Here is a 12,792-nt window from a genome sequence, read left to right as displayed (position 1 = left end):
CTGTTCATGGTGGGGAGGTCGAAACTGGATGATCTTTAAGGTCCCTTCCAACCCTAAGAATTCTATGATTCTATGATTTTGATTAAAGCAGAAGGAACCTGAATATTAAGCAATTTCATGTGTGGGAAGGCAGTATGGAAAAGGAAAAGGAAAAGGAAAAGGAAAAGGAAAAGGAAAAGGAAAAGGAAAAGGAAAAGGAAAAGGAAAAGGAAAAGGAAAAGGAAAAGGAAAAGGAAAAGGAAAAAGGAAAAAGGAAAAAGGAAAAAGGAAAAAGGAAAAAGGAAAAAGGAAAAAGGAAAAAGGAAAAAGGAAAAAGGAAAAAGGAAAAAGGAAAAAGAAAAAGAAGAAAAGAATAGGTGTAGACCAGGTTGGAAGAGACCTTCAAGATCATCGCGTCCAACCTATCATCCAACACCACCTAATCAACTAACCCATGGCACCAAGCACCCTATCAAGGCTCCTCCTAAGACTCCACCATCTCCATGGGCAGCACATTCCAACGGGCAATCACTCTCTCTGTGTAGAATTTCCTCCTTACATCCAGTCTGAACCTCCTGTGGCACAGCTTCAGACTGTGTCCTCTTGTTCTGGTGCTGCTTGCCTGGGAGAAGAGAACAACCCCCACCTGTCTACAACCTCCCTTCAGGTAGTTGTAGAGAGCAATAAGGCCTCCCCTGAGCCTCCTCTTCTCCAGGCTAAGCAACCCCAGCTCCCTCAGCCTCTCCTCACAGGGCTGTGCTCCAAACCCCTCACCAACTCACCAACAAGCAATGTACAAACCAGCAGCATCTAAACACTGGCAAGTAGTTCTACACTGGCTTTGATGGCATCTCTTACTCCAGGGCTGCCACAAGGGAAAAAGAAATAAGGACACCTAAAAATAGGTTTTTGGTAGAGTTGTGCATTTGCTGGTGGTCCCCTTGATTGGTTAATGAAGACATGAGCTGCAGAATCCAGAAATATCTTCAACTGCTGTGTTTGCCTTTTGAGGTCATCTCAGGTGACCTGCAAACCCTTGCAGATGGAGATGCAGTGCTGCCATGCTGTGTTGTGTGCCACAACACGGGTTGTTTTTGTTAAACTTGATGTATTAAGAATAAAAGTCATGGAAAGAAATTACTTAAAGACCCCCAAAGCACAGAGATATGAAGTTAGTAAGCAACTTTTCAGATCATCCTCTATGGTACAGTGAAACAATGCTGTGCAACACCAAGCTCCCAAGAATAAAAGTCCTGGGAATTAGTACAGCATCAACTTCCTTAGCTTCAACCAGGGGCACAGGAGTGCTTCTGAGCTCCCTGCTTTGAGTGTATTTAGTTGTATGTGTCCCATGACACAGGCTAAACCCCACCTTGCTTCCTTATTTTAAGCCTTGCCTGTCCAGGTCCCTCTGTAGAGCCTTATGTATCTGACTTAAAATCAGTTCACTAGTAACAGGCTGTTTACATAGACTCACAAATGAACACCAGAAAGCACAGCGAAGAGACTGATCCCAGCTAAGGCAAAGAAATGTGGTAAATATTATCTGGAAGCAACATACAGACTAATATTTTAAACAACTTTTAAATACAGTGTCTCATCCCTGAACTCATTTTCTAGATGTAAAAGGCATTTTTAGTTTAAAAACTTCATCAACGTCACAGCACTAAATGGACTTTCATCCAAACTAGTGTCTTCCTCAGGAAAATTTAGTTGTATAGCCTGTGCCCCTAACTTCACAGAATCACACAGAATCAGTCAGGGTTGGAAGGAAGCACAAGGATCATCTAGTTCCAACCCCCCTGCCATGGGCACTTCACACTAGGTCAGGCTGGCCAGAGCCTCATCCAGCCTGCTCTTAAACACCTCCAGGGATGGGGCCTCAACCACCTCCCTGGACAACCCATTCCAGGGCTTCACCACTCTCATGTGGAAGAATTTCTTCCTCACATCCAGCCTGAATCTCTCCACCTCCAGCTTCATTCCATTCCCCCTAGTCCTATCACCACCTGAGATCCTGAGAAGTCCCTCCCCAGCCTTCCTGTAGGCCCCTTCAGATACTGGAAGGCCACAATAAGGTCACCTCGGAGCTTTCTTTTCTACAGACTGAACAACCCCAACTCTTTCAGTCTGCCCTCACAGGAGAGGTGCTGCAGCCCTCTGATCAAACTTAACAAAGTTTGTTTCTTTTCTGGTTTTCAAGACTGATAAAAAAACCCAACCCAACAAACAAGAACTAAACCAAACCAAACCAAACTAAACCAATCAACCAACCAAAACCCAACCCAAGCAACCAAAACCAAAGCAAAATAAAACAAACAAAACAAACCCTCAAACCCCCAAAATTCTACATTTCTTCTTTCTCAACTGCAGATTTATTCTGCCTGAAGTTTAAGAAGGTTACATGGAAAGCAAAAGGAAAACGAAACTGTAACTCTGTGCTCTCTTTCCTGCCTTGAGAGTTGTGTGCCTTACAGAGGAGATTAATGAAGAGGAACTGAAGAAAAGTGAAAGAATTGCTTAATTTCCCCTCTGAACCAAATAGAAAGATAGCAAGGAAAAGAAATGGGCCAAACCCTCAAATTCTGAGAATTCTAAGTCTAGAATTAAAATAGCAAATCTCTTGACCAAGAAGCTCTTTCATTTTGAATACTACAGTATTGAACCACCTTAAACATAGTTGAAAAAACTGCCTTTTATAGTTTGTGACTGTAGCCTTCAAACCCAAGTCCTTTTCTGCCTGGCAAATTTGCAGGCATTCTGCCCAAGCCTGCAACATTCACAGAAGCACAGAATCTTAGGGGTTGGAAGGGAACTCTAAAGATCAGCTAGTCCAAACTCCTTGCTAGAGCAGGATCACCTAGAGGAGATCACACGGGAATGTATACAGGTGGGTTTAGAATGTCTCCAAGGAAGACTCCACAACCTCCCTGGGCAGCCAGCCCAGGGCTCTGTCATCCTTATGGTGAAAAATGTTTTTCCTTATGTTCACATGGAACCTCCTATGCTCCAGCTTGAACCTGTTGCCCCTTGTTGTGACCCAAGTACAGTACCCAGCACTTGGCCTTGTTAAACCTCATATACTTGACCTCAGCCCATCAGTCCAGCCTTCAGAAGTCTCCGTTTCATAGGCAGAAACTCAAGTATTGCAACACTGAAGTATTTGGTCATTCCAGTTAAACAACAAAACTGGTTTCATTTTATGCAGCTTATTCAGGATTATAGAGGAAATCTAGGCTCTCAGCTTTCACTGCTGAACTACCTGTCCTCTCCTGAGTGTATCTGAAGATACAAAGTCCATAAGCACACATGCCTGGATGTCATACACCACCAGCAGCAGAGATCAAGGCTGTTGTCCTGCCTACAAACTGTGGCTGCAGGTCATCAGTTGTTAAACACTCGTGCTGTGCAATCTGCCACTTACAAACTATGTTTAATGCATTTGCTGAAAATAATCACCCATGAATTTAGTTTTAAAGTTGTATAGTGTCCTGGTTTGAGCTTCCAGCTCTGGACAGAACACAGATTTACCCAAAGGAATAAATAAAAACACTTGCACAGAATTGGGAGTTAATAACAGTGATATTTACAAAAGTAAACAAAGTACAAAAGGTATTGAGGTAAAAGGAATGTATACAAAACCAGAATTGGTAACAGAGCAGCCCACAGCTCCCAGCCAGCAAGAAGCCTCCCTTCCAACCAGCAAAAGCAAAAACAAGAGCCAAGAACCTGAACCCCAGAAATACTGCCTCTTAAATAGAAAAGGGAAGAGAATAACACATTACAGTATCAGGTGCCTCCCCCTTGGGATGGACTGTCACAGAATCACAGAATTATGGAGGCTGGAAAAGACCTCTGAGATCATCAAGTCCAGCCTATGATCTAACACCACCACATCAGCTAAACCATGCCACCAAGTGCCATGTCCAGTCTTTTCTTAAAGACCTCCAGGGATGGTGACTCCACCACCTCCCTGGGCAGCACATCCCACTGCCCAATCAGCCTTTCTGTGAGGAAGTGCTCCCTAACATCCAACCTGAGGTTTTGGCTGCCCCTGGCACAGCTTCATGCCATGGCCTCTTGTCCTGTCACTGGTTGCCTGGGAGAAGAGCCTGACCCCCACCTGACTACAACTTCCTTCAGGTAGTTGTAGAGAATGATAAGGTTCCCTCTAAGTCTCCTCTTCTCCAGGCTGGACACCCCCAGCTTCCTCAGCCTTTCCTCATAGGACTTTCCTTCCAGCTCCCTCACCAGTACCTGGTTGCTCTCCTCTGGACTTGCTCCAGCATCTCAAGATCCTTCCTGAAGTGAGGGGCCCAGAGCTGCACACAGTGCTCAATGTGACGCCTCACCATTTCTGAGCACAGGGGCAGAATTCCATCCCTGGTTCTGCTGGCCACAGCATTCCTGAGGCAGGCCAGGATGCCACTGGCCTTCCGTGCCAGCTGGGCACGCTGCTGGCTCAAGTTCAGCTGCTGTCAACCAGCATTGCCAGGTCCCCCTCAGCCGGGCTGCTCTCCAGCCACTCATCCCCCAGTCTGTAGTGCTGCATGAAGTTTCCACCCCTCTGGGAGGGGTTCCACTCTATGGTATAACAATTAACCCTTCACCTACAACATACAGAGATAAAACTGACTGGAGAATACAGCTCTACATGGGGAGGGCATTTTTCAGTCCTTCCACAGCATGCACTTGGTAGAGGCAGGGCGAAAAAAGATGAGGCAAATCTCACTTGTAAAGCCAAGAGAGAGGCTTGCTCTGTGTTTGGATTTTCCAGTTCTCTTCCTAGAGAAAGAGGTCCATTTGCATTGAATGTGAGAAGTAATACAGCAAACTGAAATGCCAAGATGATGTCTTGAAAATTCATCCCTCCCTAAGCCAGCTGCTTCTTGTCAGAGAAGTTCCTTTTCAGTAAGTATCTTTTGAGGCCGACATGAAACAAGTTGTATGACCAGACTGTTTGTACTGGATGCCATCAGGTATTTCTTAAAGCACAACTTATGACTGGGTTTTATTTAAGTATTTTTATCTTTTTTAATGGAGAAAAAACAACAACAAAACCCCAGAATCATTTCAGACAAGCAACCCAACAAATAATAATTCCCCTTCTGATGTTTCAGGAAATGAGAAATGAGTCCCACAGCAGTGCTTTCACTAACACTAGAAAGATAATTTCAAACACCTCAACGTGCACATTTCCAGCACTTAAAATCAACAAACACTTTGATTTAGTGGCAGCTTGGGCATTTAACTCCCTTTTGAAATTAAATATTCAAAATGTTGTTCCACAGCATTCATTCAAACATGGGTTTATTCCAGACTTCCTTTTTTTTTTCTTTTTGCAGAAACCTTAGTTTAATCAAATTGATAGAAGATTTCATAGAGTCATAGAACCCATAAGGTTGGAAAAGACCTCAAAGATCAGGTCCAACCTGTCACCCAGCACCTCATGACTAAACCAAGTGCCACACCCAATCCCCTCTGGAACACCTCCAGGGATGGTGACTCCATCACCTCCCTGGGCAGCACATTCCAATGGCTAACAACTCTCTCTGGGAAGAACTTTCTCCTCACCTCCAGCCTAAACTTCCCCTGGTGCAGCTTGAGACTGTGTCCTCTTGTTCTGGTGCTGCTTGCCTGGGAGAAGAGACCAACCCCCTCCTGGCTACAAACTCCCTTCAGGTAGTTGTAGAGAGCAATGAGGTCTCCCCTGAGCCTCCTCTTCCCCAGGCTAAACAACTCCAGCTCCCTCAGCCTCTCCTCACAGGGCTTGTGCTTAAGGCCTCTCCCCAGCCTTGTTGCCCAGGTGTCTCAATGTCCTTCTTAAACTGAGGGGCCCAGAACTGGACACAGGACTCAAGGTGTGGCCTAACCAGTGCAGTGTACAGGGGCACAATGACTTCCCTGCTCCTGCTGGCCACACTATTCCTAATGCAGGCCAGGATGCCATTGGCCTTCTTGGCCACCTGGGCACACTGCTGGCTCATGTTCAGATGGCTGTCAACCAGTGCCCCCAGGTCCCTCTCTGCCTGGCCACTCTCCAGCCACTCTGACCCCAGCCTGTAGCTCTGCATGGGGTTGTTGTGGCCACAGTGCAGCACCTGGCACTTGGACTTGTTGAATGTCATCATGTTGGATTCTGCCCATCTGTCTAGCCTGTCAAGGTCCCTCTGCAAGAGCCCTTCTGCCCTCTAACAGATCAACTCCTGCCCCCAGCTTGGTGTCATCTGCAAATTTACTGATGACTGTCTCAGTCCCCTCATCCAGATCATCAATAAAGATGTTAAAGAGGATGGGGCCCAGTACTGATCCCTGGGGGACACCACTGGTGCCTGGTTGCCAGCTGGCTGTGGCACCATTCACCACCACTCTCTGGGCCCGGCCCTCCAGCCAGTTTCTAACCCAGCACAGAGTGTTGTGGTCCAAGCCACGAGCTGACAGTTTAGCCAGCAGTTTGCTGTGGGGGACGGTGTCAAAGGCCTTGCTGAAGTCCAGGTAGACCACATCCACAGGCCTCCCCACGTCCACCAGATGGGTCACCTGATCATAGAAGGAGATCAGGTTGGAGAGGCAGGACCTGCCCTTCCTAAATGCGTGCTGGCTGGATGCCATATTTGGCCCTCTTGCTCCATAGGAAAGCACAACAATTCTAGAGTGGCTCTGTCAAAAGCAAAGTTATGAAATGTCATTAAATCAGGTGGTTAATAAAATCCTTATGCAGTTTGTTAGGTATTTAGTCTCCAGAAAGATCTTTAGTTACATAATCTCCCTGCCTTAATACAATTTGTGTTATTCAGATTTATGACTTTTAAAAATTATTTTTATAGTGTTAGAACAAATTATATTCCATTAAACCCTATATTTGTGACTATTTCTCAGTTGTGAACTATTGTGACATTTTCACAGGGTCACAGGATGTTAGGGTTTGGAAGGGACCTCCGGAGGTCATTGAGTCCAATCCCCCTGCTAAAGCAGGACCAGAGAATCCAGCACAGGTCACACAGGAACACATCCAGAGGGGTCTTGATTGTCTCCAGAGAAGGAGACTCCACAACCTCTCTGGGCAGCCTGTTCCAGTGCTCTGTGACCCTCACAGTGAAGAAGTTCTTCCTCAGGTTGAGGCGGAACCTCCTGTGCTGGCATTTATATCCACTGCCCCTTGTCCTATCACAAGATGCAACTGAGCAGAGCCTGTGCCCTCCCTCTTGACCCCCAGCCCTCAGCTATTTACAAACATTTACTAAATCCCCTCTCAGTCTTCTCTTCTCCAGAATAAACAGCCCAGGGCTCTCAGCCTCTCCTCATCAGGCAGTGCTCCAGTCCCTTCATCATCCTCATAGCCTTCCATTGGACTCTCTCAAGCAGATCCCTGTCCCTCTTGAACTGGGGAGCCCAGAACTGGATGCAATATTCCAGGTGAGGTCTCACCAGGGCAGAGTAGAGGGGGAGGAGAACCTCCCTGGATCTGCTGGACACACTCCTCAATGCACTCCAGGATATCATTGGCCTTCCTGGCCACAAGGGCACATTGCTGACCCATGGGTAACTTTATCCACCAGGACTCCCAGGTCCTTCCCCACAGGGCTGCTCTCTTTTGCAACTGCTCTCTTCATTACCCCTCCTCCTTTGTTTCCTTATTAGTATGTTGTTGTTTAATCACACCCTCAGAATGTTTTCACAAAATTAAATTCAAGAAAATTAAATTCTTGATATATTTGCATGATTGTGCCAAAACAGAATAAAAATGCTGCAATTAGAGAGCTGTCACACAGTGCAAACACAGATAAAAATAAAGATGGAAAGGATAATCTCTGCAGAATATTTTTCCCCCCCCAACAGAATCATAAGACCATTTTTACTCAGAGTATGGAGTAGAGAGGTGCCCACAACATCCTACTGATCCTTATCTCCCTGGCACACAACTGAATAGAAAAGAACACTGGACTAAGGAACACAGCAGGAAATGTGCTCACATCTCACTCGTCTTGTAGTCAGGGCACCACAAAAGGACCTGCCCAAAGGTGCTTCTGGGTCCTGAAGGTTAGTAGGTAAGTGCCCACCATGTGCTCATGGCCCTAAGCTCCCAGGCACCCAGCTGAACAGAAAAGAACACTGGTCTGAGGACACACAGCAGGAGTGTGCTCAAAACTCACTTGTCTTGTAGTCAGAATGCCATGAAAGCACAGACCTGAAGGTTAGATATGAAAGTGGTACAAATAACAGAGCTGGGGAGGGAAGAGCACGCTTGCCTTTCTGCTGGTCTTGTGAAGAGCAGCTGAGGGAACTGCAGCTGTTTAGTCTGGAGTAAAGGAGGCTGAGGGGAGACCTCATTGCTCACTACAACTCTCTGAAAGGAGGTTGGAGTTAGGTGGGTGCTGGTCTCTTCTTCCTAGCAGTAGGTGACAGAATGAGATGAAATGGCCTAAAATTGTACCAGGTTGGAGATTAGGAAAGATTTCTTTGCTGCAAGTGTGCTCAGGCATTGGAACAGGCTGTTCAGGGAGGTAGTACAGTTTCCATCCCGGGAGGTGTTCAAGAAATGCATGGACATGGCACTTTGGGACATGGTTTAATGGCCATGGTGGGTTTGGGACAATGGTTGGACTGAATGATCTCAGAGGCCTTTTCCAACCAAAGCAATTCTATGATTCTTCCTGTCTGTCTGCTTCACAATACAGACACTCTTCACAAAAATTGTAAGGAGATGCTCACATCCTAAAACTAAGCACTCACCTGCCTCACTTCCTCATTACAACCCCACAGCCACAGAATGGTGGTGGTTGGAAGGGACCTCTGAAGATCATCATGTCTAATCTCCATGCCAGGGCAGGATGACCTAAAGCAGATCACATGTCCAGGTGAGCCTTGAAAGCCTCCAGGGATGCAGACTCCACCACCTCTCTGGGCAGCCTGTTCCAGTGTTCTGCCCCCCTCAAAGTAAAGAATTTCCTCCTCATGTTTAGATGGAACTTGCTCTGTTCAAGTTTATGCACGTTACCTCTTGTCCTGTCACTGGGGAGCACTGAGGAGGGGAAGAATTACAAAAGCCAAAGTGGTAAAAACCAAGTGGGCCAAGATAAAGATTGTTTAATATATGAAAGAAGAAAAAGTTTAAAACCCTGTGAAGCAAAGACAGTCACTCCACCACCTCACACCAGCCAGCCAATACCTAGCCAGTCCCCAGGCAACAGCTACCTTGACACACCAACCCCAGGTTTATTGTTGACCCTGATGCTATATGGCATAAAATAGCCCTTTGGTCAGTGGGGGCTCTCCCAGCTGGGTCCCCTCCCAGCCTCCTGCCCACCCTGAGCCCAGTGAGGCAGCATGAGAAACAGAGAAGGCCTTGACACTGTGCAAGCACTGCTTAGCGACAGTGGAAACAGTGCTGTGTTATCAGCGCTGTTGTGGTGACAAATCTACAACACAGCAGCACACAAGCTGCTATGAAGAAAACTAACTCCAGCCCAGCCAGATCCAGCACCAAGAAAAAGCCAACTTTTTGCCTTCACTGTTAATGTTCATCTCTCACATGTCTATCACCCCCCTGCCACTGCAATGCCACTGTCCTCCGTGGGCTGCAGGTGGATGTCTGCTCCACCATTAGCCTCCATGCATGGATATCTGCTCTGTTGTTAACCTATGTGGGCTATAGGCAGATATCTGCTCCACCACCAACCTTCACAGGCTTCAGGTGGATATCTGTTCCACCGTTACACCACTATGGCCTGCAGGTGGATCTGCTCCATCAGTGACCTTCACGGGCTGCAGGGGGACAGCCTGCCTCACCATGCTTTTCACCACAGGCTGCAAGGGAATCTTTGTGCCAGTGCACTTCCATCCCCTCCTTCTTCAGTGCCCTCACTGTCCAAGTGGTTGTTTCTCTCACAACACCCTCCTCTCAGGTTTTGCATCAGACTCTTCTCTTTCCCCCTTCTTAAACAGAACAACAGAGGTGTTTCCACCGATGCTGATTGACTCAGCCTTGCCCAGCAGCAGGTCCAGCTTGGAGCTGAAGAAGCTTTCAGCAGCTTCTCATACAAGCCACCCTTGTAGCTCACCACCACCACAGAAAGTCAGCACACACCTTCACACACGTGGCTTGTTTGCAGCTAAAGCTGACTCACCAACTCCTCTGCTGTGATGCTAGTCACATTTATCACAGGATAAACCATCAAGGCCAGGACCTCTTTGGGCTATGATCTCAACAGACTGATATGGCTTATAAAAATAGAACTACATTTATACTTGCAGTACAACTTTGTAAGAAATCTGGGGAGAAAGCAATGAGATTTGTGATAAAAGAGAATCATGGGGGAGAGCTGATAGCAGCTGTAATGTCTTTACCTATTATTACCTACCTTTGAGGCCCTAAAATGATTATATCTTCTTGTTTCCTGTTGCTTCTGCACTTACTGATAGCAATGAAGCTTCATTGCATGCTAGAAAATGTTATTTGATTTCAGAATTTGGCTGAGGATTCCTCCAAAAATAGCCCTGGCTGGCAATAGAGAATACTACACTCAATTCCTGTCCTGAGACTAGCACAATTATCCACAGAACGTGGCTTTCTCCATCATCAACCTGAGCTGAGAATCATAGAATCATTAAGGTTGGAAAAGACTTCTGAGATCATCAAGGCTATGTGCAATTCCTGGGGGACATTTATACAGTGAAATGTAGAATCACAGAATGTTAGGGGTTGGAAGGGATCTCCAGAGGTCATCAAATCCAACCCCCCTGCCAAAGCAGGATTATCCAGGGCAGGTCACACAGGAATGCATCCAGGTGGGTTTTGAGAGTCTCCAGAGAAGGAAGCTCCACAACCTCGCTGGGCAGCCTGCTCAAGATCACCCTCACTATAAAGAAATGTGCCCTCATGTTGAAGGAGAACCTCCTGTCTGCCAGCTTGTACCCATTGGTCCTGCTGCTGGGCACCACTGAAAAGACCCTGGCACCTTCATCTTGATACCCAGCCCTCAGATATTTATAGACATTAATAAGATCTCCTTTTATCCTTCTCTTCTCCAGACTAAACAGTCCCAGGTCTCACCTTCTTTATAGAAGAGGTGTTCCAGCCCCTTCATCATCCTTGTAACTCTCCATTGGACTTCTTCCAGCAGATGCCTATCTCTCTTTGAATTGGGGAGCCCAAAACTGGACACAGAAGTTACAGCTCATGTCAACACCTAATAATCATCTCTTGGTCAATTTCATACTCACTTTGCATTAAGGGTTTAGCTTCCCTTAAACTCACTGTGCATGCTCAGAGGGTGAGGGCTTTGTTCTGGGCAGGGCTCTTCCACCTAGGAGGTGTGGTCTCCAGGGTCTCTGATGGTCTTTCAAACTTGAACTTTGTTTGAACTTTTGAATTCCTTGTCCTTATGTGGTTGCAAGTTAGATCATCACCTAGTTTGCCAGGTCCTGGACTATAGTAATGGGTTTTCTCTGGTTATGAAGGACAGTTCCTTAGTCAAGGAACTAAGGACTTCAGTGTGGGGGCTTCAGTGACAAGGATGCAAAGACTCTTCGTTAGGTGCAGGCAATCAGGGTGTGGTTAAACTGCTGAGAGGGCACAAACTGCCCAAGCGAATTAAATGCGTAAACATTTCCCAACACTACCAGCGCTTTGAGGTTGGGATACGCTGTGAAGAGTTGGATTAATGCCTGTGTCACAGTGGAGCCGCTCCCTGAGGACTGCGGGCATTCGCACGACAGGGACATGATGGAAACCGCTGTCTAGGGACAGGGAAAGGGGGAAAGAAGGGGAAGGGAAGAGGCCGGAGGTGCTCCCCTCGGGCCGGCCGTGCCCTGCTTGTGGCCGGTGCCACCTTCCCGGCCGCCGGGCAGCGCATGCGCCGCGGCCGTCTCCTGGCAACTGCCGACTCGAGGCTGCTGGCCGCTGCTGCCTGGTGGCCTTCGGGTCCTGCGTTGTGCCCGGCCGCGGCGGGTGAGTGAGCTCTCGGCTCGGTTCTCCAGGGCGGTCCGAGGCAGACCTGGAGCAGGCCAGGGGAAAGGGCAATGTCTCCGCAGCAAGGCGGTGGCGGAGAGCAGCGGCGGCGCTGAGGCAGGCGGGGCAAGGGGGCTCGGACGCTGTCGGTTCCCAGGGAGCTCGTACGTCTGGCCGGGCACCGGTCAGAGCCCCGGCGCTGCCCGCGCCGCGCGGGGTGGCGGTGCTGCGGGCGCGAGGGGGCCGCTAGAGTCCGTTCCGGCCGGTCCGCTCCGCGGTGGGAGCCTCATCCCCTGCTGGGTTTGCTTCCTGAGCTCTCTTGCTGCCCGGTTAGTTTGGTTCCTTGGCTCCGTTGGTGCCTCACCTCCCGATGGGTTTGGTTCCGCAGCTCTGTTGGTGCCTCACCCCCCGGTGGGTTTGGTTCCACAGCTCCCACCGGTACCTCGCCTCCTGATGGGTTTGGTTCCTTAACTGTGTCAGCAAACTGAGGTCCATGCATCTGTAGACTCTCAACAGTCATGTGTTGGTATTTCCTCCAACCATAACAACAGCAAAATCTAAATTACAGCGTCTGCACCTTGCAGAAAAGCAGTGACAATTGCAAGATGTATGATAAAATTGCATGGTTTCATAACAGCTGAAGGGTATCAGAATGAGCACAAAATTTAACACCAGTAAGAGTAAACCCTGCACTTTGGGGGTCCCGACACTCTTTCCTCCTAGAACTTGGGAGCTTAGGAATTTGTGCTAAGGTAGGGAAGCACTTGGATGGACTAGTTCAGCAGAAGGCAAATGTGGCAGTACATGAAGGTGTAAACTGGGAAGCAAGAAACTGCAGAGACCCACCCTAAGGAAACTCATAT

At 47.8% G+C, this 12,792-nt stretch overlaps 1 protein-coding gene across 1 annotated transcript in view; it reads left to right on the top strand.

Annotated features, from left to right (window-relative positions):
* Positions 1 to 11,864: 11,864 nt before the first annotated feature.
* ARMC3 (armadillo repeat containing 3) overlaps positions 11,865 to 12,792 on the top strand; it is an 83,669-nt gene continuing 82,741 nt past the window's right edge. The window contains exon 1 of the mRNA XM_068146441.1: positions 11,865 to 11,929. The gene's annotated coding sequence lies outside the window, so the exon portion shown is untranslated. The remainder of the gene's footprint in view (positions 11,930 to 12,792) is intronic.

Source organism: Melanerpes formicivorus, unplaced genomic scaffold (assembly GCF_026170545.1).
Source record: "Melanerpes formicivorus ecotype bairdi unplaced genomic scaffold, bMelFor1.0.p_v2 SCAF_13, whole genome shotgun sequence".
NCBI classification, from domain to species: Eukaryota; Metazoa; Chordata; class Aves; order Piciformes; family Picidae; genus Melanerpes; species Melanerpes formicivorus.
This window is presented reverse-complemented; position numbering and strand designations above follow the sequence as displayed.